This window comes from Protopterus annectens, chromosome 14.part0, assembly GCF_019279795.1.
Source record: "Protopterus annectens isolate FY-2018-M chromosome 14.part0, PAN1.0, whole genome shotgun sequence".
NCBI classification, from domain to species: Eukaryota; Metazoa; Chordata; order Ceratodontiformes; family Protopteridae; genus Protopterus; species Protopterus annectens.
In genome coordinates, this window is record NC_056748.1 from 766036403 (window position 1) to 766058496 (window position 22094).

Genomic DNA, 22094 nt, shown 5'->3' on the forward strand with positions numbered 1-22094 from the left:
ATTCTAAACACCTTCCTGGTGATTCCGAAATTCAGAATGCTCACCCTCCAGCAGCTTCTTCTTATGCTATCCAAAGATGCTTGGTTAGCCACCCTAGACTTAAAAGAGGCCTATCTGCACATCCCAATCAGGGATTCATGCAGGAAATATGTACGTTTCAGGGCAGGATCTATGCACTTTCAGTTCTCTGTGCTTCCCTTTGGCTTATCCACTGCTCCCACAGTTTTCACAAAATGCTTGGCTCCTGCCATTGCTTTTTGCAGACAAAGAAATATTCAAATTTACCCCTACTTGGACTACTGCCTGATTCAGGCAGACCGTCAGGAAAAGTTGATACAGCACCTGACCTTTGTAAATGACCTACTGACCTCACTGGGGTACACTATAAACGAAAAGAAATCCAAACTAGTCCCAACTCAAAAAATTGTATTCCTGGGAGCAAGCCTGGACACAGCATCCCAGATGGCATTCCTTACTCCAGAAAAACAAGCCTGTCTGACAGGCCATTTCTCTCAACTAGCTACCAGAACCCAGTTATCTGCAAAGAAAATCCTGCAAAGCTGTATGGTTCATGGCTTCCTGCAGTCTTACTCATTCCATATGCCAGACTGCATATGAGGAAACTTCAGTGATACTTAAAAAGCCTTTGGTGTCAACACTCTCAGGACCTAGAAACTGTCATACCTATTATACCTTGTCTAAGGAAAGACTTTCTTTGGAGGGCAGCAGCATGCAACCACAATAAGGGCCTTCCCTTTTCACAACGCCACACCGCCGAGACTCTAACCACTGATGCATCAGACTATGCCTGGGGTGCGCACCAGGATGGCAGTTGCATTCAGGCCACTGAAGCCCAAATCAAATACATCTGCACATCAACCAAATAGAGATGCTAGCTGTTCAGCATGCTGTGACAGCTTTCAGACCCCTACTCTCTTCGGGGCCTCTACTAATCAAAACAGACACCACCACAGTGATGTGGTACATCAACAAGCAGGGAGGGAACTCACTCTTATCCACTCTGCAAGCTAGCCATGACCCTTTGGCACACGGCTTCAGCTATACAAATTCACCTGCTAGCACAATTCCTGCCAGGCAACCAAAACTCACTGTCAGACAACTTAAGCAGAAATCTTATAGACCCACATGAGTGGCAATTAAACCACAGCACCTTCAGCCTTGTAACTCAGAAATGGGGTACCCCGACGGTGGACCTATTTGCCTCCCACAATAACCACCAGCTGAGCAAATTCTGCACCAGGGATCCTCACAGCAAGGCTCACGCTATCCCCCTTTGAGCCTGCAGCTTCAGCAGAGTTAAAATTCCTCTCTTGGAAAACAGCCTTGCTTCTGACCATCGCTTCAACTAGAAGAGTGTCTGAGCTACAAGCACTCATGGCTGTGGAACCCTTCATCATTTTTCATGCTGATAGGGTCTCCCTCAGGACTAATCCAACTTTCATGCCTAAAGTGATGTCCATTGTGGCTCTCAACCAATCTATTTATTTCAGACCCATCATTTGTACAGTCTGATGAAGCCCTCATTGGGTGAAAGCGCTTACTGAATAAAGGAAGTTCCTATTTGAATGAATAATATTGTGTGGTTGTTGTTGGATTATAAATACCACTTTTTTTTTACTTGACTTTGAATTTTGCAAGCAGCAGCAGCGTCTCAGTTTCTGAGACTTGTTTGAAATCTATTTATTTGCCCACCTTTTTCCCTAAACCTCAAAATAAGGGGGAAATGATATTGCACTCTTTAGATGTGCACAGACAGCTCAGATTCTGTCTGGATAGGACTAAGCCCTTTAGGAAAACTGACCAGTTACTAGTCAGCTTTGCAGCAGGGGTAGAGGGCAAGGCCATATCCAAGCAAACCATTTCAAAATGGAAAGCACACTGTATCCAATTCTGTTACAAACACCACAGGAATCCACCCCTCAGGGGGTCAGAACACATTCCACTAGGGCAACCTCCACCTCTGCAGCTTTTCTCAGAGGGGTCCCTACCAGGGGCATCCTGGAGGCTGCAACATGGAGTTCTGTTCATACTTTCACCAAGCATTATCACCTGCCTATCTTTTCCAAATCCAGGGCAGGCTTTGCAACCACAGTCTTGCAGGGCATACTAGCCAGCCCCAACTTTTCTTGACTGCCTCCACCCTTTGCTTCAGCTTTGGGAATCAACCCAAGTGTAATGACTGCAACAGTGAAGCACGAAAAACATAGTACAGTTGTGTACACTTACCATAAATGTAGATGTTCGAGTGTATTCACTGCTGTAGTCCTGGTTTCCCACCTTCCATCCCCCTTGTCTCTCTTACTCTCTCCTTTCCTCACTCATTACAGGGATTTTTTGGTATTTACTTTCTACTGGTGGTGTTCTTCCACCATAACCTATCTCCCTTTTTGGGGGCTCCTGACATTTGGGGCAAGAAAAACTGATGTAAGGACGTCGGCTGCCTGATTTTATACTACTGATGACCTGACGTCAGTCCTGGAGTGACAGCAACAGACCCAGAAATACTAAGCCTCTGGTATTCGGGCTGACTGAGGGCTACCCCTAGCAGGATAACCCAAGTGTAATGACTGCAACAGTGAATACACTCGAACATCTACAGCCTGAGTCTGCAAAGCTATGGAGAGGATCATTAAACAAAGATATAGGGGACTTGCAGACATTGGACCCATATGTCACAAGATGGGTTGCAAACTATCTACTTCTCAGAGTACAGGCCAACATGGGAATATCCTTCAGAAGGGACTCACGGAAACAGATAGCTGGTGCCAGAGCCATGGCCTGAAGTTAACGCCAAAAAAATATAGTATCATACCCGGGAAAAAAAAAAGGTAAACCCCAAGCTATATGGCAATCAAGCAGCACACTACTAACAGGAGAAGAGGTTAGGGGGGACCCAGGGGGACAGTTGACTTTTTTTTTGGCCTTTTTTTTGAAGATAGACCTTGCACCCCTCCCTCTGAATTGCCCACCTGATCATGATTCAAGGAACAGATCTAGTGAGGTTCACTTATCCTCCCACTCTTCACCATATCAGACCAATACATCAAGTACAAACCCCCATCTTCACTTATCATCTGAGTGACATCTGGCACCAATTGAAACCCCAAAGAAAAAGGATAAAAAAGACTAAGGACTCAAAATCTGTCATATGCTGCCAGATTGAAGAAACTCGGTGACATGTGCCTGACATACAAGGCCATGTCCAACCCGAATTAATGGACATGCTCCACCTCAAAAATCCAAATCCACCAAAATCACTAGAGATTTATGAAATCTAGACCTGTGGATGGGAGAATAAATGCCTTAGGGCAGATAGCCTAGTATAAACCTATGAACCTATGGTAAGTGTACACAACTGTACTTTCTATTATTTTGTCTAGCAGACATCCACATGTTTGAATTATTAGCAAGGATCCAGTGTCTGTCAAAACATTTTATTGATTCTAGTGATAGAGGTGCTTAGCTGAATAGGTTTATAGGTTACTACTAGGCTAACTGCCCTTGTGGGCCATTTTAAGCCTAGCCAATTACCCCATGTGAGAATCAAACCCTGCACCTTGTGTCTGTAAGGTAAACAAATTAACCATTAGGCCACCCTCACATCCAAATGCATTGAGTCTTACCTGACCGGGAATTGAACCTGAGCCGCGGCGGTGAGAGTGCCGAATCCTAACCACTAGACCACCAGAGACTCCCAGATAATAATTTATTTATTTCACATTTGTTAACCGGGTTAGTCCAACTGAGTTTGCAAACAAACCCATTTTCAGTGGAGACTCAAGAGGAAAGAGCCCCAGCAAACATAAGCAAAGATAAACATACAGGACAAAAACTATTAAAAACTACACTGCAAATATGAAATTAATTATAAAGAGGAAAACAAAAGAAAAAAATTATGAATATTAAGGATTGCAGTGATAGTGGTGGACTAAAAGTTACTACATATGAGAATAAAAACAAAAAGTCATTTTTCAAAAGAAGGACAGTGTATAGACATTGGTAGGAAGTCGGGGGGAGATAGTGTGGAGAATGGGAGGGGGCTATAGTAGTAGAGCTGAGGGTTTAGGATATTAGTTTAAGCAGAAGTTACTAACAAAGAAAGAAAGTTAGGAGAATGAACAGGTTATACAGTGGGAAAGACTAAGACTACATGTGGTCAATAAAATGGCATAATTTCATGTTTAGTTGGTGGGATTTAAGCTCCTTTTTAAAACAATGAAACGAAAGGTTGGATCTAATATGGGGAGGGAGTTTGTTCCAATTTAGTGACAGAGAGCTTTTGTAAAGTAGTTTACTAATATTCCTTTTGGGTTTATAAACTGAGAGAAGATGCTGATCAGCATTGATTTAATCGATTCTGAGGTAATGTCATTGTTGTTCAGCTGCCAGTCTCTGTTGAGGTTGCATAGAATAATAGTTTACTATGTAATATAGGGAGATGTCCAGTAGAGGATATCTTCTGTTGTTGAAATGTTGTTACCAGGTGGAATATATATATATATATATATATATATATATATATATATATATATATATATATATATATATGAGGAGTTTCAGTTAAATTTTGGAATCTGTGTGTGTATTGGGGGGGGAGTATTTCTAACCCGTTTTGTAGGTAATGTCAACACTACCAGCACATTTGTTTTTCCTGTTGTGCCTGAGTATATCGAAATCAGTGGAGATAACTTCATTACCTAATGCATCTTTCCTTAACCAGTTTTCATTTCTAACTAGTGCATCAGGAGTGTAAGTAGCTAATTAATCATGAATGCCTTTGATTTTATTACATATATGTCTAACATTCATGTTTGGAGATAGATGGGCAGGTAGATATAACATTTGTAGTTGTGTTGCTGTTTAGTGGGGCCAGGCTTGGAGTGAATGTCAGAGACAAGTTTTGATGTGGGATAGGTATGATAGTGAAGTGGGTTAGTACAGTGAGTAAACAAAATTGTATATGGATTAGAAGCATTTTCAATAGTGATGGTAAAAGAGTTAGATTAGGGTGAGTCTGTACTATAGATTGATGGGAGTAATGGAGGATAAAGAATGGTATGGAGAAGGGGTGTTTTGAATGATGCTAAATATTAGACAGAATTTAGCAATAGGGGAATAGAGAGGAGAGTAATTCTGTGATAGTAGCATAGTAGTTTAGGGAGGTATAGTGACTGGGTATCACAAGTGGTAGGTCAAGTATAGAAACACAAAAACAGGTTTTCTTTCAGTAAATGAAAGCAGAGACCAAGGAGTTAGGGAGCTGAAGTAAGAGTCTTAGACAATGTAATCCAAGGGTCACATAAATGGGCAGTGAGGTTTTTCTTCTTAATAGCATGACAGTATAACTCTGTTCACCTGTTGATCACTCTCTATGTTGAGTCTTTCTAATATGCTCTTGCAGAGTTAAGGGTACCTTCTCTTGTAAGGCCTGTAAACAATGTACTGCTTTTTCAAGCAGCCCCTTGTTCTTTGGTATTAATACAAGAAGGAGCACCCAAGTCCCAAAAATATTGTAACACTTACACTACTTTTGTAGTATATGTAGCAGAGTGTTTGACATACCAAGCTTTTTAAGTTGTGAGAACTACTAGGAAACTTAGTGTTAGGATTTGTAAACATTGTCATGCTGTTAAGAAGAAAAATCGCAATAATTCATCATGTAAACATAGCACTAAATGCATTAATTCTAAAAGTATTTTTTTATGTTTTAATTTTGGTCAAATTTGATATTAGGAGTGGTGATCTTAAAAATGTATTAAACAAAAAAGAATGTGAGTTGCAAATAAAATAAAATGCCACTGAAATGTCAGGTTTGAATGACCATGATGTTTTTAATGTGCATTGAATAAACAAAGGATCTGAAGTAGGAACTTCATTTGTCAGCAACCTGTGGGATACGGATCCGATCTCGGATCCGAGCTGGCAACTTCTAACATAGCATAGATCCGAGCTCCTAGCTCCTCCCCCTTACCCATAATCCCATGCCTGCCCTAACTGACCTCAGATCTAGTTTGCCGCTCTTCAAGCAACAGCTAGGTTCAGAGCTCTTGGCGTTTGTGAGAAAAAAAAAAGTTTTTATATTTTTTCTTCTGAGTGACTGGTTGTGTGTGTGATAGGTTTACCCTTTCTCCTTTTACATTTATAACTTACTTGTTTTATTTTAAGTATAATTCTCCCTCCCCCGCTGGTCGTAGCATGTGTGTGTGACTGGATTAGGGGCCTAGTGAGTGTGCTTACTTCAGTATGTCGGAGGCCCCTAAGGCAATTTTTTCGAAATGCACCGAGTGTGGTCACAAGCTTTCACCGGCTGATGGCCACACTCGGTGCGTTAGGTGCCTTTGGGTTGAACACCTCTCATCGGGTTGCGTGATTTGCACGGCGTTCAACCCCAGGGCACTCAAGGATCGAAGGTCAAAGCTAGTTCTGGCGGGTCTTCTACCCCCAGACTCTGCTTCGGCCTCCGGTGCTTCGGTGCCTGCTACCCCCCGGTAGCGGTCACCCCTGCCTCCCTTCTTCCGACTGGGACTCAACCTCCCGCTTCGGCTCCGGAGGATAGGGAGGCCAGGAAAGAGAAGCGGCGGGAGAAGCACCTTAAGCGGCGGGCCGAGGACTCTTCATCGGCCCCGCCCGCCAAGAGGGCTTCCCCGTCCAAGTCTTCTCGATCTTCTCCTCCTCGGACCCGATCCCCTTGTTTCTCCCCGGGTCCCGAGGAGGAGGTGATCTGGTCCCCGTCGAGGTCATCGAGGCGACACTCCAGGTCTGCCTCGGTGGTCTCGTCGAGGTCCTCTTTTAGCATGTCTAAAGCGGATATGGACCGGATGATGAGGAGATTCATCCAGGCCCAGATGCAGATGGGAGTGCTCTTGCCTCCCAGAGCTCGACCCCTTTTTTCGCTCCTATAGCTCCTTCTCTGACCCGCATTCCGGGCTCGGAGCCGAGCCACGTTGGATCCGGGGGTAGGTCGGAGCCAACCGTGCTGGGCACGTCGGCTCCGACTATTCCCTCGAGTTTGTCGGATCTGACCTCTCGGAGCCGTGGGCCGAGCTTCAGATCCAAGGGATTCGGTGTGCTTTCGGCTCCGTCCTGGTCGGAGCACACTGGTTCTTTGGATCCACGTTCTGGGTGCCGGGTCCGATCCCCGCTTCGGATCCGAGTGGGAGTCGGATCTCGGATCCTTCTGAGAGCAGTTCCCCCTCTGCTTTCACTGCAGTGGAGAGGGCATTGTCGAGTGCTTCCAGGCCTCCGGTCCTGGCTTCGGCTCCCTCCTGCACTCCTCCTCATCTGATCCTGGCTCCCCTCATCCGGACCTCTGGGCAGCCTGCCTCAGCGCCTTTAGGAGTTCCAGTGGAACAGGTTACAGCCCGTGAGGACTCCTCGGACAGCCCCCCCGAGGAGATTCCCCACAAGGCAAAGTGCAAAAGGAGGCACATAGACTCCCCTGAGAGTCTCACAGAAGATACGGACTTGGATGAAGGGAAAGGCTCCCCGAGATCACCCCCTGAGGATGTCTCCTTTTGAGACATCATGGAAATGCTCAAAATCAGAGGTGGGTGGTCTGCCCCCAAGGCTTCCTCTGACGAGTCCGTATTCCTTGAGGCGTTCGAGGCAGGACCATCTACCTCTTGGGTGTCCCCTCCACCCGACCCCCTGGTGGATCTCATATCCTCTAAGGCTTGGAAGGAACCGGACACCGTAGAGCCGATCCCCAGATGCCCAGACAAAATTTTGAGCCCCCCTGCAGAGAGATCACATTGGAGCAGAGGTCCCCCTGTGGATGCCATGTTGGTGGCTGCAGCCACTAAGAAAGAGTTGGCTCAAGAGAGCCCCACGGTTCATCCCCCGAGCAAGGAGTCTCGCGCGATGGACCATCTTGGGAAGTGGGCCTTCAGTTCAGCGACCTTCTCTATGAGGGCCTTGAACTATATGGCACACGTTATTAGGATGCAGCGGGACCTAATTAAGGAATACGCTGCTTCTCCCCCGGGGTCCATGTCGGAGGGAGACAAGGATTTGTACTCCTCCCCAATGGCCACCCTCCGCTCTATCCCTAATACCTCTATGCGGCTATTTCTCATGCTACAGAGGGAGCCGCTAGAGCAGGCGGAGTCGGGCTTGTCATGAGGAGACAGGCCTGGCTCCATCACTGTGACTTCTCGGAACCCTTTAAGGCATCATTCGCGAATGCCCCTTTTGATGGTTCTGCACTGTAGGGCAAAACCATTCGCGACACTCTTGTCCAGAGCGAGAAAGACGGGAAGACCTTGTCTGCCATCAGAGTCCGCTTCTCTGCACCCCAGAGGTCCTTTTCCAAGAACCAAAAGGGTCAGAAGAAGATGTGGTTCCGAAAATCGCATCAATCTCAGTCTGCTCAGGACAACCAGTCCTCTCGTGGCAGAGGAGGACAGGAGGGCGCCCCAGAGGCAGAGGGGTCCGAGGAATTTTGGGTCCAGAGAACCTTTCTCTGAGAGGCCCGCAGAACCCCTGAGGGTTTCCCGACTGCTCCACTCTGGAGGCTGTCGGGGCCAAGCACCTGGCAAAATGGGAGTCCATAACAACAGATCGCTGGGTGCTTCAAGATTATATCCAGAGGTTACCTAATTCCCTTCATAGCCAACCCCAGAATCAGAAGCCTTCCCGATGTCCCACCCAGTCAAAGAAGGCGGCTGCAGAAATCCAGCAGCTTCTACAAAAGAGCCATCCAGCCCATCCCCCAGATCAAGTCGGATCAGGGTTTTACTCCAGGTTCTTTCTTGTGCCAAAAAAGATGGGGGACTTGAGGTCCATCCTCGACCTCTCTTTCCTAAACCTGGTGGTACCCAAACAAAAGTTCCGAATGGTCACGTTGCAATCCGTCCTCCCCTTATTGCGGGAGGACGACTGGATATGCTCTATAGACCTCAAGGATGCGTACTATCATGTTCTAGTAGACAGGCGTTCCAGGAGGTTCCTCCACTTCCGGCTGGGAGCCAGTCACTTTCAATTCAGATTCCTCCCCTTCGGTCTCACCTCAGCCCCCAGGGTGTTCACCAAGGTCCTAGCGGTAGTAGCGGCCCACCTGAGACTCCAGGGAATTCAGGTCTTTCCATACCTGGACGACTGGCTCCTCACAGCCCCAACAAGGCATCTACTTTGCTCAGGCAGGGACTATTTTCTCGGTCTGGCTCCTCTATTAGGATTAACCATCAACATGACCAAATCCTCTTTCATCCCTACACAGATGCTAGATTTTATAGGGGCAAGACTGGATTCCAGACAGATGCTTGCGTTCTTGACTCCAGATCGACTTCGGAGCCTGATGTTACACGTGCAGGCCATTCTTCATCTGCAAACTCCTTTGGCGGAATTGATTCTGAGGGCCCTAGGATCTATGGCGGCTGCAATCTCTCTGCTACCATTGGCCTGGTTGAACATGAGGATTCTACAGTGGACCCTCCAGGTACAATGGTCCCTGTCTTGCTACCCTCTGTCTCACCCCGTTTCCTTAAGCAAGGTTTGCAGAGAATCGCTCCTGTGGTGGCTCCAGTCTCCCAACCTCCACACGGGCCGTCCCTTCTCACTACCTCCGCCAGTCGACACAGTGACCACGGACGCTTCTCGCCTGGGGTGGGGGGGGGCATTTTTCAGGCAGAACAGTCCAAGGCACTTGGAACGACGTAGAGACCTCTTTGCATATCAACGTCCTAGAGATGAGAGTGGTGCTTTTGACGTTGCAAGCACTACACAACTCTCTTCCGGTAGGGACAATTGCAGTACAGACAGACAAACATGTCAGTAGTCTGGTACATCAACAAACAAGGGGGAACCATGTCTTACCCCCTTTGCCGCAAGGCCATGAGAGTGTGGGAATGGGCGATTTCCACCAACCGCTTTCTCATAGCAACGCACATTCCGGGACGGTCCAACATTTTAGCGGACAGGCTCAGTCATACTATCCTGACTCCTTACGAGTGGTCTCTCAACTACTGAGTGGCAGAGCAGGTATTTGCCCGATGGGGGTGACCTTGTTGCGATCTTTTTACCTCTCCTTCAAACACGAAATGCAACAATTACTTCGCTCTGATCCCCCCTCCAGGGAAGTCCCCGAGAGACTCTCTAGTTCATGCTTGGCCTCCCGGTCTGCTTTATGCTTACCCTCCTCTACCCCTGATGTTGAAATTGTTACAGAAAGCCAGGCAGCCGGGGAGCAGAATGATCCTCATTGCCCCATTCTGGCCTCGTCAGACGTGGTTCCCCCACCTATGGTCTCACCTAGTGTATCCACCATGGATTCTGGATCCCATTCTGGATCTCATCTCTCATCCTCTCGGTCTTCCAACTACGAACCTGGTCAACCTCAAGCTGACGGCTTGGTTGCTCCAGTTCCACTCCTCATAAGGACTCCCGGGATCTCATCACCGGTTAAAGCCATTCTTGTAGCAGCTCACAAGCCTTCCACCAGGAAGGTTTATCGGAGTAAGTGGAAACGCTTCACCATTTGGGCAAAACACCATCGTTTAGACCCATTTACAGCCCCGATATCGTTGGTTCTAGATTTTCTAACCTCTCTCTTTCACCAGGGGGCTAGTTCTTCCACAGTCAAGGTACAACTGGCAGCAATCTCATACTATCATGTGGGGCAAGAGTCTGGCCCTCTTATCACTTCCAAGCTGTGTAAGACCTTCCTCAAGGGTACCTTCCTCCTTAGGCCTCCAGTTAAAGAGGTGGTACCTCCATGGGATTTATCCTTAGTCTTGCAGGCCTTGACTGGTCCCCCATTCGAACTGGTTGCCACGGTTGATCTCAAATTTCCCTCTTGGAAGACAGCCTTTTTGGTGGCCATAACTTCAGCCAAAAGGGTATCAGAATTGCAAGCCCTTTGCGTCAAACCACCATATTTCGTTTTTCACCCGGATAGGGTTTACCTCAGAATCAACCCGTCCTTTCTACCCAAGGTATCTTCAGAAGCGAACATCAATCAATCCATCAATCTCCCAGTGTTTTTCCCCAACTTTCATAACAAAGGAGAGTACAAGCTTCATTCCTTGGACGTACACAGACAATTACGTTTTTATATCCACAGAACTGCTGGTCATAGGCAATCCGATCAGTTGTTTATCTCCTTTGCTAAAAGTAATTTCGGAAAATCATTTTCTAAGGTTTCTCTCTCTAGATGGATCTCGAGTTGTATTCTGTTAGCATATCAGAGTTCAGGAAGGCCTGCACCTCAAGGAGTCCATGCTCATTCTACTAGGGCCGTTGCCACTTCTGCAGCCTTTCAGGCTAGGGTTCCACTGGATGACATTTGTTCCGCAGCCACTTGGGCTTCATCTCACACCTTTATCAGCCATTATAAAATAGATGATGTGAGAGTGTTCAATCTCGCCGTTTGTTCTTACACCTGGGTTCGGAGCCGATCCTCGGCTCCGTGTCGGCCGCTTGGCAAAGCTCTGCATCGAGAAGAAGCTCGAGACCAACCTATCTCCCACAATCCCCCTCTGCCTTTACCTCAGATCTAGTTTGCCGCTGCAACGTTCGCATCATTTTTGATGAGCTCGGACCACCTCAAAGCTAAGATTGTTTTATCTAATATTTTTTTTGGATAAAAATTTCTTCTACCTTACTTAAAGTGTTGTGTGTGTGTGTGTAGTGTGTCGGGGGTTTCTCTAGTTCGTATATAAACTTTATATACTTATTTAATGTTAGTTCCCTCGGGGCCTACCCCACCCTTTAACTTTATATACAGGATTTGACTTTAACTACAGGATTTGACTTTAACTACAGGATATGACTTTTTTACTGGATTGGACTTTATTACTGGCTATTACACTGTTTAACTTTTTAGATTTGACTGTACTGTTAACATGTCTGAAAAAGCTAAATCAGGCTTCAAACGATGCCAATGTGGACAGAAAATGTCTGTCACAGATAATCATAGTTCCTGCGTCTACTGTCTTGGCCCTCTCCATCTGCAAGAAGACTGCTCCATCTGTCATTCTTTCAGTGGAAGGGTCATGACAGATAGGCGCAGGAAACTTATGGATAGAGGCCTTTTGAAGCCTACATTCCAAGAGGCTCTGGATGCATCGGACCAGACATCTAAATCCTCGAAGGAGTCGAAGACGTCGGAGCCCATGTCATCGGCTCTGAGCTCTTCATTTAAAGTTCGTTCACCGGTTCCACAGACCTCGGGGCCGAGTGTTGAACTTTTGTCAGTTACCGAGCCTCGAGTCTTGGAACCGGTGACGGAGCTTCCTCCTCCTGTACTTTTGAGGTCGGCTCCGTCTTCAATTCCTTCGACGCTTTCTTCTAGGCCCCTCTCCGACACCGATGTAGACCGTGTGGTGCAGAAATTGATGGAGAATACGGCCTTGTCCAAACTTATCTCTGTCTCCTCCCAGTTGGTGTCGAGACTCGAAGGCCTTCCCTTATCTCCATCTGTTCCTCCTCCTCCTCCGAGGCCTATCCAGTCTTCGGAGCTGGGAGAGGCTGATCTGATGATTGTGGAGCCCTCGGTGCCGGAACCGTCTTTTTCTCGGTCGGCACCGTTCACCTCGACTCCGACGGACCCAGCACCGGAGTCGCGGAGCCGAAGATCCATCCTTCGATCTGGGACTGAGAGTCGGACCGATGTTTCAGTTCCCACTCTCCCTCTCGGGGCCTCGGCTCGGATCGACTCGGCTCCATCCTCGGGGTTGATGCCATCGGTGCCTGTCTCGGGGATTCCTCAGTTTTCTTCGGAACCGAGGGATACCTCGACTCGGGACCCGGGGGCCTTCGACCTCATGAGGAAGGTGTTGTCGACTCAGACAACCACTTCGGCAGAAACAGCTTCTCCTTCCCATAAGGGTCCGTTATCCTCCTCTGCACCCACGGCTACATCTAAGCGTCGAGCACCAGTGTTTCAGCCACCCCCAGAGGGTGCCCCCTCTTCCTCGGAGGCTTCATCGGATGCTCCCCCCGAGGAAGTTCCGAGGAAAAGATTGTGTAAGAGGAGACACTTGGATTCTCCACAAGAATCCTTGACATCGGACACTGACTTAGATGAGTCAGAAGGGTCCCCAAAATCACCCTCAGAGGATGTCTCCTTTTCTGACATCCTGAAGATCCTAAAACAGAAAGGTGATTGGCAAGCCCTACCCATTCTGAGGATGAGTCAGTCTTGCTGAAGGCATTCGGTGCTCGCCCTTCCTCCTCCTGGGTCACTCCACCCTTCGATGAGTTGATGGAATTGATTGCTTGAAGGGCGTGGGAGACACCTGACACGGTGGAGCCAGTCCCTAGAAAGCCTAATAAATATATTACTGCCCCACAAGACAAGGCTTATCTCACAAAGGGAATTCCAGTGGACGCTATGGTGGTGGCAGCGGCCACGAAAAAGGAGATGTCTGAATCTTCCTCATCTGTCCATCCGCCTAACAGAGATTCTAGGACTGTGGACAGGTATGGGAAGCGCATTTTTAGTTCAGCGGCTTTTTCCATGCGATCCCTGAACTATTTGACCCATTTCACACGGTTACAGAGGGATCTAATCAAAGAGTTGGGAGATACCCTCCAGGGTACTACAGATGCTGCTGTCTCTGAGAAAGTTACAGCACAACTCAATACCCTTACATCTGTTGCGAACTCGTCCATGAGGCTGATCTCATACGCAGCCGAAGGATCGAGTAGGGCTGCGGCTTCAGCGATTGCTCTTCGTAGACAATCCTGGATGCGCTTATGTTCCTTTGCGGAAGCCTTCAAGTCTTCCTTTACTAACGCCCCATTTGATGGTGCCACTCTCTTTGGCCCAAAAGTAAAGGAGACCCTTACCCATGTGAGCAAGAGGGAAAGACTCTGTCTGCTGTCGGAGTCCATTTTTCCACCCCATCCAGACCGTACCCCAAAGAGCAACGTGGTGGAAAAATGTGGTTTCGAAAACCCCAAGGCTCTTTCCCAGGCACACAGGGTGATGCCCCCTCTAGAGGCAGAGGAGGGGGCAGAGGTGGAAGACGTCACCCTGGCGGCAGAGGGGGTCCGCAAAACCAAGGTGACAGGGATACACTCCCCGGGAAACCTTTCCAGCACTCCTGAGAGGAGGCCCGACTGTCCTGCTCTGGAGGCAGTCGAGGGTCGCTTAGCTTTATACCCTCAGGCCTGGCAAAGTCTTACATCAGACAATTGGGTAAAAAGCATTGTTACCAGAGGTTACAGAATTCCTTTCCTATTGCCCCAATTCATGAAAAGACTCCCAGATGTACCGCCCCATCTGCAAGGCCCTGCAGCTATAGAAATTTCAAAGCTGCTAACAAAAAGAGTCATCCAACCAGTCCCAGCAGGCCAAAGAGGATTCGGAACTTACTCAAGGTTCTTTTTAGTTCCAAAAAAGACAGGGGACTGGAGGCCAATACTGGACCTAAGCAAACTCAATACCTTCATCAAGAAAGAAAAGTTCCGGATGGTCACGCTTCAATCGATCCTTCCATTCTTACAGAAGGACGACTGGATGTGCTCAATAGATCTAAAGGACGTGTACTACCACATCAAAATGGCCAGGGCGTCCAGGGATCACTTGCGCTTCCGGCTGGGAGCCAGTCACTTTCAGTTTCGAGCCCTGCCCTTTGGTCTGACCTCAGCCCCCAGGGTTTTCACCAAATGTATGGCAGTGGTAGCGTCTCACTTGAGACGCCTGGGATTCCAGGTGTTTCCGTATCTGGACGACTGGCTCCTTTCTGCCACCACCGAGCGTCAACTGATTCAGGCCAGGGATTACACACTACAACTCTGTGTTCATCTCGGAATTTCCGTAAATTTCGAAAAATTTTTATTACAGCCATCACAACATATCTCATTCATAGGAGCAGAATTGGATACGCGTTGCTTAATCCTAAGGCTTCCTCCAGAAAGAATAGCCTCACTACAAAACCATATATCTCTTCTCCTATTATCCAGAAAATCCCCAGCAAAACTGGTTCTGAAGGTTTTGGGTCTCATGGCAGCTTCCCTCATTGCGATACCCTTGGGAAGACTGCACATGAGAGTTCTTCAATGGCTACTGTTTGCACAATGGTCGTTCCAACAGTTACCCCTGACACACGAAATTCACATCACGAACATCTGCAAATCGCACCTATCTTGGTGGCTTCAGACTTGCAATCTCTCCAGCGGAAGACCATTTGTGCTACCCATGCCGACAGGTACGGTGACCACAGGCGCTTCCCTGATAGGGTGGGGGGGCATCTTTCAGGGACAGACAGTCCAAGGCGAATGGACCAAATTGGAGTACAATCTGCACATCAATGTTCTAGAGATGAGGGCAGTGTTTCTAGCGTTGCAACACTTTTCTCCCCTTCTTCCTCTAGGGACCATTGCAGTTCAGTCGGACAACATGTCCATAGTCTGGTACATAAACAAACAAGGGGGAACCAAGTCTTATCAACTATGCAGGGAGGCCATGAGAATCTGGCAATGGGCAGAGTCCACGGGTCGCTTTCTGATAGCAATGCACATCCCGGGGTTATCCAACGTCATAGCGGACAGGTTGAGCAGAGCCATCCTGTTACCTCACGAGTGGTCCCTCAAACAATCAATTGCAAAGGAAATTTTTCGCAAGTGGGGCCAGCCTTGCTGCGATCTGCTTGCGTCTCCAATGAACGCCAAATGCAGAAGCTATTTTGCCCTATTACCCCCTCCAGGGGAAGTCCCCAGGGACGCTCTGGTTCACGATTGGCCCCCGGGTCTCCTATACGCTTTTCCTCCTATTCCCCTGACTGCAAAATTTCTACAGAAAGCCAACAACCTGCAAAGGACAATAATCCTCATTGCCCCATTCTGACCTCGTCAAATTTGGTTTCCCTTTCTTCTAGCACACCGAATTCGGGAACCCTGAATCCTGAACCCAGAGCCGGATCTACTGACCCACTCGTCAGGGGCTCCCCACCCATCGCTACTCTCCCTCAGACTAGCAGCTTGGCTGCTCCGCTTCCCTTCTTAGCCAGGTCTGATCTTCTTTCCCCTGCAGTTCAAAATATTCTGGTGGCTTCTCATAAAGCTTCCACTACAAAGATTTACACTAGTAAATGGAAGCGTTTTGTACACTGGGCAACTACTCAACAATTGGATCCCGTAATAGCCCCTCTTAACAGAGTCTTGGAGTTTTTAGCTGAACTATTCCACCAAGGAGCTTCTCCTGCCACTTTGAGAGTGCAATTGGCTGCCATTTCAAACTTTCATGTGGGAGAGAATGGGGCTCCTATTATGGCTCATAGACTTTGTAAGGCCTTTCTAAAAGGATCTTTCCATATTAGGCCACCAGTTAGAATTCCTACACCACCTTGGAATTTGAACCTTCTATTATCACAGCTAATGCTACCACCCTTTGAACCAGCCTCTTCCTGTTCTTTGAAGTTTTTGTCATGGAAGACCCTCTTTCTGGTAGCTGTCACATCGGCCAGACGAGTATCGGAACTTCAAGCTCTTTCCGTTAAACACCCATATTTGATCTTTCACCCTGATAGAGTATCTCTTCGCACTAATCCATCCTTTCTTCCCAAAGTTTGCTCCGTTAATAATATTAATCAGTCCATTGAGCTCCCCACTTTTTTCAAGAACCATTCCAATAAGTTGGAATATATGTTACACAAGTTAGATGTTCATAGACAACTCAGGTTTTACTTGGATAGAACAAAGGATCACAGAAAAACAGACCAGCTCTTTATAGCCTTTGCAGACAGCAAAAAGGGCATGGCAGTTACGAAACGAACCCTTTCCAAATGGCTTTCCGATTGTATCATTTTTGTTTATACTGCCTCTGAGCAGAATTTACCTGTCAAGCCCAAAGGGCATTCTACAAGATCAATATCTACATCCCTGGCTCATGCAGCCCGACTACCATTGGACACTATTTGTGCGGCAGCCACTTGGTCTAAACCACATACATTCATTACTCATTACAAAGTAGACAGGATTTCCAGGGACAGGGCAACCTTTGGTTCCACTGTGCTCAGGAACGTTCTCCCGTGAGTTCCTCAGGAACATGGAGCTAGGGACGCTACCCAGGTGTAAGAACAAATGGCGAGATTGAACACTCTCACATATAGAAGTTATGTCCTTACCATAACGTTCCATGTGGAGTGTTCATCTCGCCTTTGTTCTTACATTCCCACCCTCCCACCCTCAGGAAGAACGTCCAGTTTAGGTGTCTGGTTGGTTCTCCCCCTTCCGCCTTGTGCAGTTGTTGTGACTGTATTCAGCTATGTTTTGCATGAATGTGTTATATTCTCTTCCGTTGACTTCTGGTTTGCTTGCAAACTAGATCTGAGGTAAAGGCAGAGGGGGATTGTGGGAGATAGGTTGGTCTCGAGCTTCTTTTCGATGCAGAGCTTTGCCAAGCGGCCGACACGGAGCCGAGGATCGGCTCCGAACCCAGGTGTAAGAACAAAGGCGAGATGAACACTCCACATGGAACGTTATGGTAAGGACATAACTTCTATTTATTTCCCGAGGTAGAGCGTCCTTTGGCTCTGCGGTGCTCCGGAGTATCCTTCCATGAAGGCCACCCAAGACTTAGGTAGCTGGGGACTCTGTCCCACAGGTTGCTGACAAATGAAGTTCCTACTTCAGATTAAGAAGTTATGTACTCACCATAACGTTCCATCTGAGTAGGTATCTTCATTTGTCTGCAACCATCCCCCCCTCCTTCCCCCTGACCAATTGGATCGCTCTTGTGTTATTAGCATATGTTCCCATTGGGACACCTGTTATCTGTTGTGCTATGGGGCAAACTTGATCTGAGGTCAGTTAGGGCAGGCAGGGGATTATGGGTAAGGGGGAGGAGCTAGGAGCTCAGATCTATGCTATGTTAGAAGCTGCCGGCTCGGATCCGTATCCCACAGGTTGCAGACAAATGAAGATACCTACTCAGATGGAACGTTATGGTGAGTACATAACTTCTTATTAAAAGCGTGAGTCAATTTTAATATATTTTGAAGCTCACAGGTCATGTGATTACATGTTTTAAATGTCACTTGGGGACACACACACACACAAAAGAAATTCAGGCTGCAGTTTAGATTGTTGTCTGAAGAAGTGTTTTTGCGGTTAAGATGAAAGTGCTCACTCTGAATAGTTTCAACATTTTAATAGTCTTTTGTTGGTGGTTGCAAGCTACAGGTCTTACATTTTATTTTTCATGTCTTTTGGTTTAACCCATAGCCAGTTTGGTACATTTTTTGTATGGTCTGTTTGGGGTGTCTTGTAATGAATTTTCTTGTGAAATTTGCTTTTCCTTTTCTCTGAAAACTGTTACCAGTTGCCTTAACAGCCTGCATCTTTTGTTAGAGAATCAGCAACTTGCGGCCCTTGCTCAGTTCTTTGGCACCACAAAATGTTCTTTCAATGTACCCCTTCAGAGAATTCATACATTGTGTCCATCATGGAGCTCTCTTACTGTCAGTCCATTTCTTCCCAGTACCACTGGTGCTGCTCCATGGGAAGCCACTATGAGTTAGGAGTTAAGCACATCCATTAAAACCAGATGTAAGGCTTACACAGATCAGGGAAAACACTGTTTTCCTTTGTCTGAAGGGTTGAACAGCATATCTTAGTAAAAGAAGAGGCAGCGGGTTGCCTCACAAAAGTCTGGATATTGGATATATCCAAAACTATAAAATTGGATACTCCCAAAAATAAATCCCAGAAAACAAAGTACCTTTTTCCCCTTCTATGCCATCTGTTGGTAAGGGGTCCCATGAATAGTGGTTTAATTTTGCAAAAATGTTGTTCAGAGCTTGAGTCTATGAATGTTACACATCCTCATGTATAGGACTGTTACTGTGATTCCTAAAATTTGTAAACACAGAACTTGCCCTCCCTTTAGATTTATAGTGTCAGGTTCAAGAACTGTCACAGAAGCTATGTCTTTACAACTAGACAGTGTTCTGAATCCTATAGTACAAGCTGTACTATCTGGTTTAAAATAGCCTTGGGATGACTTGTATAAATTGGGGTGTCATTCTATTTTTGAAGAAGACATTGTTTTGTTTATAGTTGATATTTATTCCTTATTCACTTGTATTCTGCAAAGAGAAGTGGTAGAATGTATCGGACGTTTTTTCAAGATGCTGTACCATTGTGGGTGCCAGTAAGAGCAACACATTGTATATGTTAATGGATCTGATTTTGGAGAATATTTTTTTTTCATTTTCGATATTAATACTACGGAGAGGTTAGGGGAGTAGCTATTGGGGCCACTGAAGCACCCTTCTTTGTGAACCTAGTGCTGGGTTGATGGAAACAAAATATTATGATTAATGCTCCACTGTACAAAGTGCTTTTAGAACAACTTAATAGTACTATTAAATTGTTATAATTTACTACTGAAGATTTACTGTTTTCAGATCATTTCCTAGATATCATTGTAACTTCAAATTTGAAAGAAAATTTGTTTTGAAAGTACTTTACATAGGATGGACACATTTGTTAGTAGATTTTTATGTTTTAATAGTAATCAAGCTATCGACATAAAGACCAACATCCCAGGAGGACAGATAATTAGAGTTTCTAGACTTGTTTTTCAGGATGATTTATACTGTGATGAATTAAATACTATTTATAACACAGTTATCAGCAAGGGTTACAGACACTTTTTTTTTTTTTTTTTTTTTTACAGAAAGGGCCACTGAAATAACTAATTAAAGGAACACTAGATTTCCTCCTATTTTAAGGGAACAACTGAATATAGAATCAGAAAGAGTTACTAATGCAAAATTACATTGATCATTTTGCCTAGAAATGACAGTGATCAAATCATTATTAGAAACATGCTAATAGATAGTGGGAAAGTATTGTTTGGTAATACTGAAATTGCTGGCATTTAAAGCAGTCAACCATATTTTGTATAGAAAAAAAAAATCAAGCAATTTAAAATACCCTGTAGAGTGTCAGTACTGTTGTAAACGTGCCGTATACTGTTAGAGGTAACAGGTGCAGTAACTGCAATGCTTGGAGGTTTATTTATGGATAACCCTATACTGTACTAACACATGTTGATAAAACTCTTGCATTGAACTAGTTCTCATGCATCTCACAAGGAGTTATTCTTGTTGTTGTTTGCTCATTTTGTTCAGCATTTTATATATGCATGACCACCAGACAAATTTCATGTATGATATAAAAAAGTAAAAATGAGAAGATGCACCATTTTTAAACACACCGAATGGTGCATTTTATGTAAGAAATTTTATTATTTTGTACTAGAGCTTGGAAAAATTTAGTCTGCACTCTAGTGGGAGTAGATGGTAGCTTAGTCTGTTCTGTGATAACATTCACTGAAGAAACCTTAGAGTATGCTGTTGTAATTGACCAGAGGGCTATTTTGCTTTGTTTGTTGATTTTGTTTTCTGCCTGTGTTAAATTTTTGCATTCAGGTTCTCAATATCTGAATTTTCTTTAGCACTTTATGGCACAATGAACTGCTAGTGTGTATGTAGAGGAGCACTATCCTGTGAGTTTAGACCTAGACTGTAGTCCTTACCAATGTAACACAGAAGCAAGTCATTTATAACCCCTCTTGTAATTTACGCAGTAAGTATCTGGAACCATGGATATGCACTTTCCTACTATCTCTGTAGCCAGCTTAGTGAAAATAGCCATCCTGAGGCAGTGTTGCAATTGTATCATATATACTGAAACCACCTAATTCTTAAGCAAGCTGATGCAGAGTTTGAGAGATGTAGTTTACACAGTATCACTAGAATGAAAGCACTCACATGCAGATACGAGTACTATCAAGCCTGTTGTCAGAAATGCAGTATACCACACTACACCCACCACACAAAGGACAGACCAGACACACACATCTTACATATGTTATGGCAGTGAAGTCATCCATCTGCTTACTTAACTGAATAAACTACTTAAAACATTACAACAGGAACACTCGTCCATCTGTCTACTTAACTGAATAAAATATTTGAAACTGTAAGAAGATTTCTTTATTCCTCCCAAAGGGAGGGTATCAGAGTGTGAGTCTCCTAGATCTTCTAGCTAAAGTGATTTTATCTGTACTACTCCTTTGTACTCTACAACTTATTAGTGAGGGTAGGGCATCCACATCTGGGGAGGTGATCATTCCACTGTACATTGCATGCTTTAGGTGGGCCATTGAATATAATGTATTCAGCGTGTACCTGTCCAAGCACCTGACTCGATTCGAGTAACCACAGTATTTTCCCACTAAGAAAATCAAGGTACTAAACCACAAAAACTACTGTGCCTGCTTCAAAGCCCTGCCCCTCTTCTCAGTGTCATACAGGTTGCTAAAGGGAGATCTCTGCATATACAAAGTCTCTATTGCTCCTATCCTTTCTGACCTTCTACACATCTTTAAGTCAAATGGTAGAAGAGACACCTGCTCTAGAGACTGGAACCACTTTCCTGTCCATGTGAAGTTAAGTACATGTCTTACTTTATTCAAATGCAACCTGGGTGCATGGATGGGAAACCATAAGTTTGCCCCTAGTTTAGCACCCTTGTCCTTTTTGGGCAGGGGGAACATGTAAATACTTGCTTAAGGGTTATGATTATTCATACTTACTATACAAATAATTTTTCCGTAATACTAAAGGATTGTATCACCTTGGGTTATACAAAACTCCTGCAAAATACAGGGGCTTTGGTACTAAACTGCTGAGGTTAGAAACTCAGTGGAAATGCATGACTAGGTTGATAAAGATCATCTCGGATCAGTAACCTAGTAAGTACTTATGAATTTGTGTATTTGGATACGAGAGGTGGAGACTTTTAAAGTAAATTGGAAAGAATGGAAACTTACTGGCAAGTACGTTTGCAGGCTGATATATTTCCAGGTCTTAATGAATCAGTTAATATCAGTTTTTTTTAAATATATGAATTAAAAAAATTCTTTTTTAAAAATTAAATTTTATCTGATATTTTACACGTGATTCCTTGTTTATGCTATTCACTAAGGGTGCCACGTGGTCTTAGGCATGTGATTTCATTATTCTGTTTAAACTGAAAGCTCTACTGTGAGTTTATTCTAATGAAGTCCTGCGTAGATGGTGTTGAACAAAAGAGCTAAAGTGTTTTAAATTGCTCCA

At 45.4% G+C, this 22094-nt stretch overlaps 1 protein-coding gene across 1 annotated transcript in view; it reads left to right on the forward strand.

Moving 5' to 3' along the window:
* Positions 1–22094, forward strand: part of BTRC (beta-transducin repeat containing E3 ubiquitin protein ligase) — a 2835508-nt gene that overhangs the window by 2681819 nt on the left and 131595 nt on the right. The gene's annotated exons all lie outside the window — the stretch shown is intronic.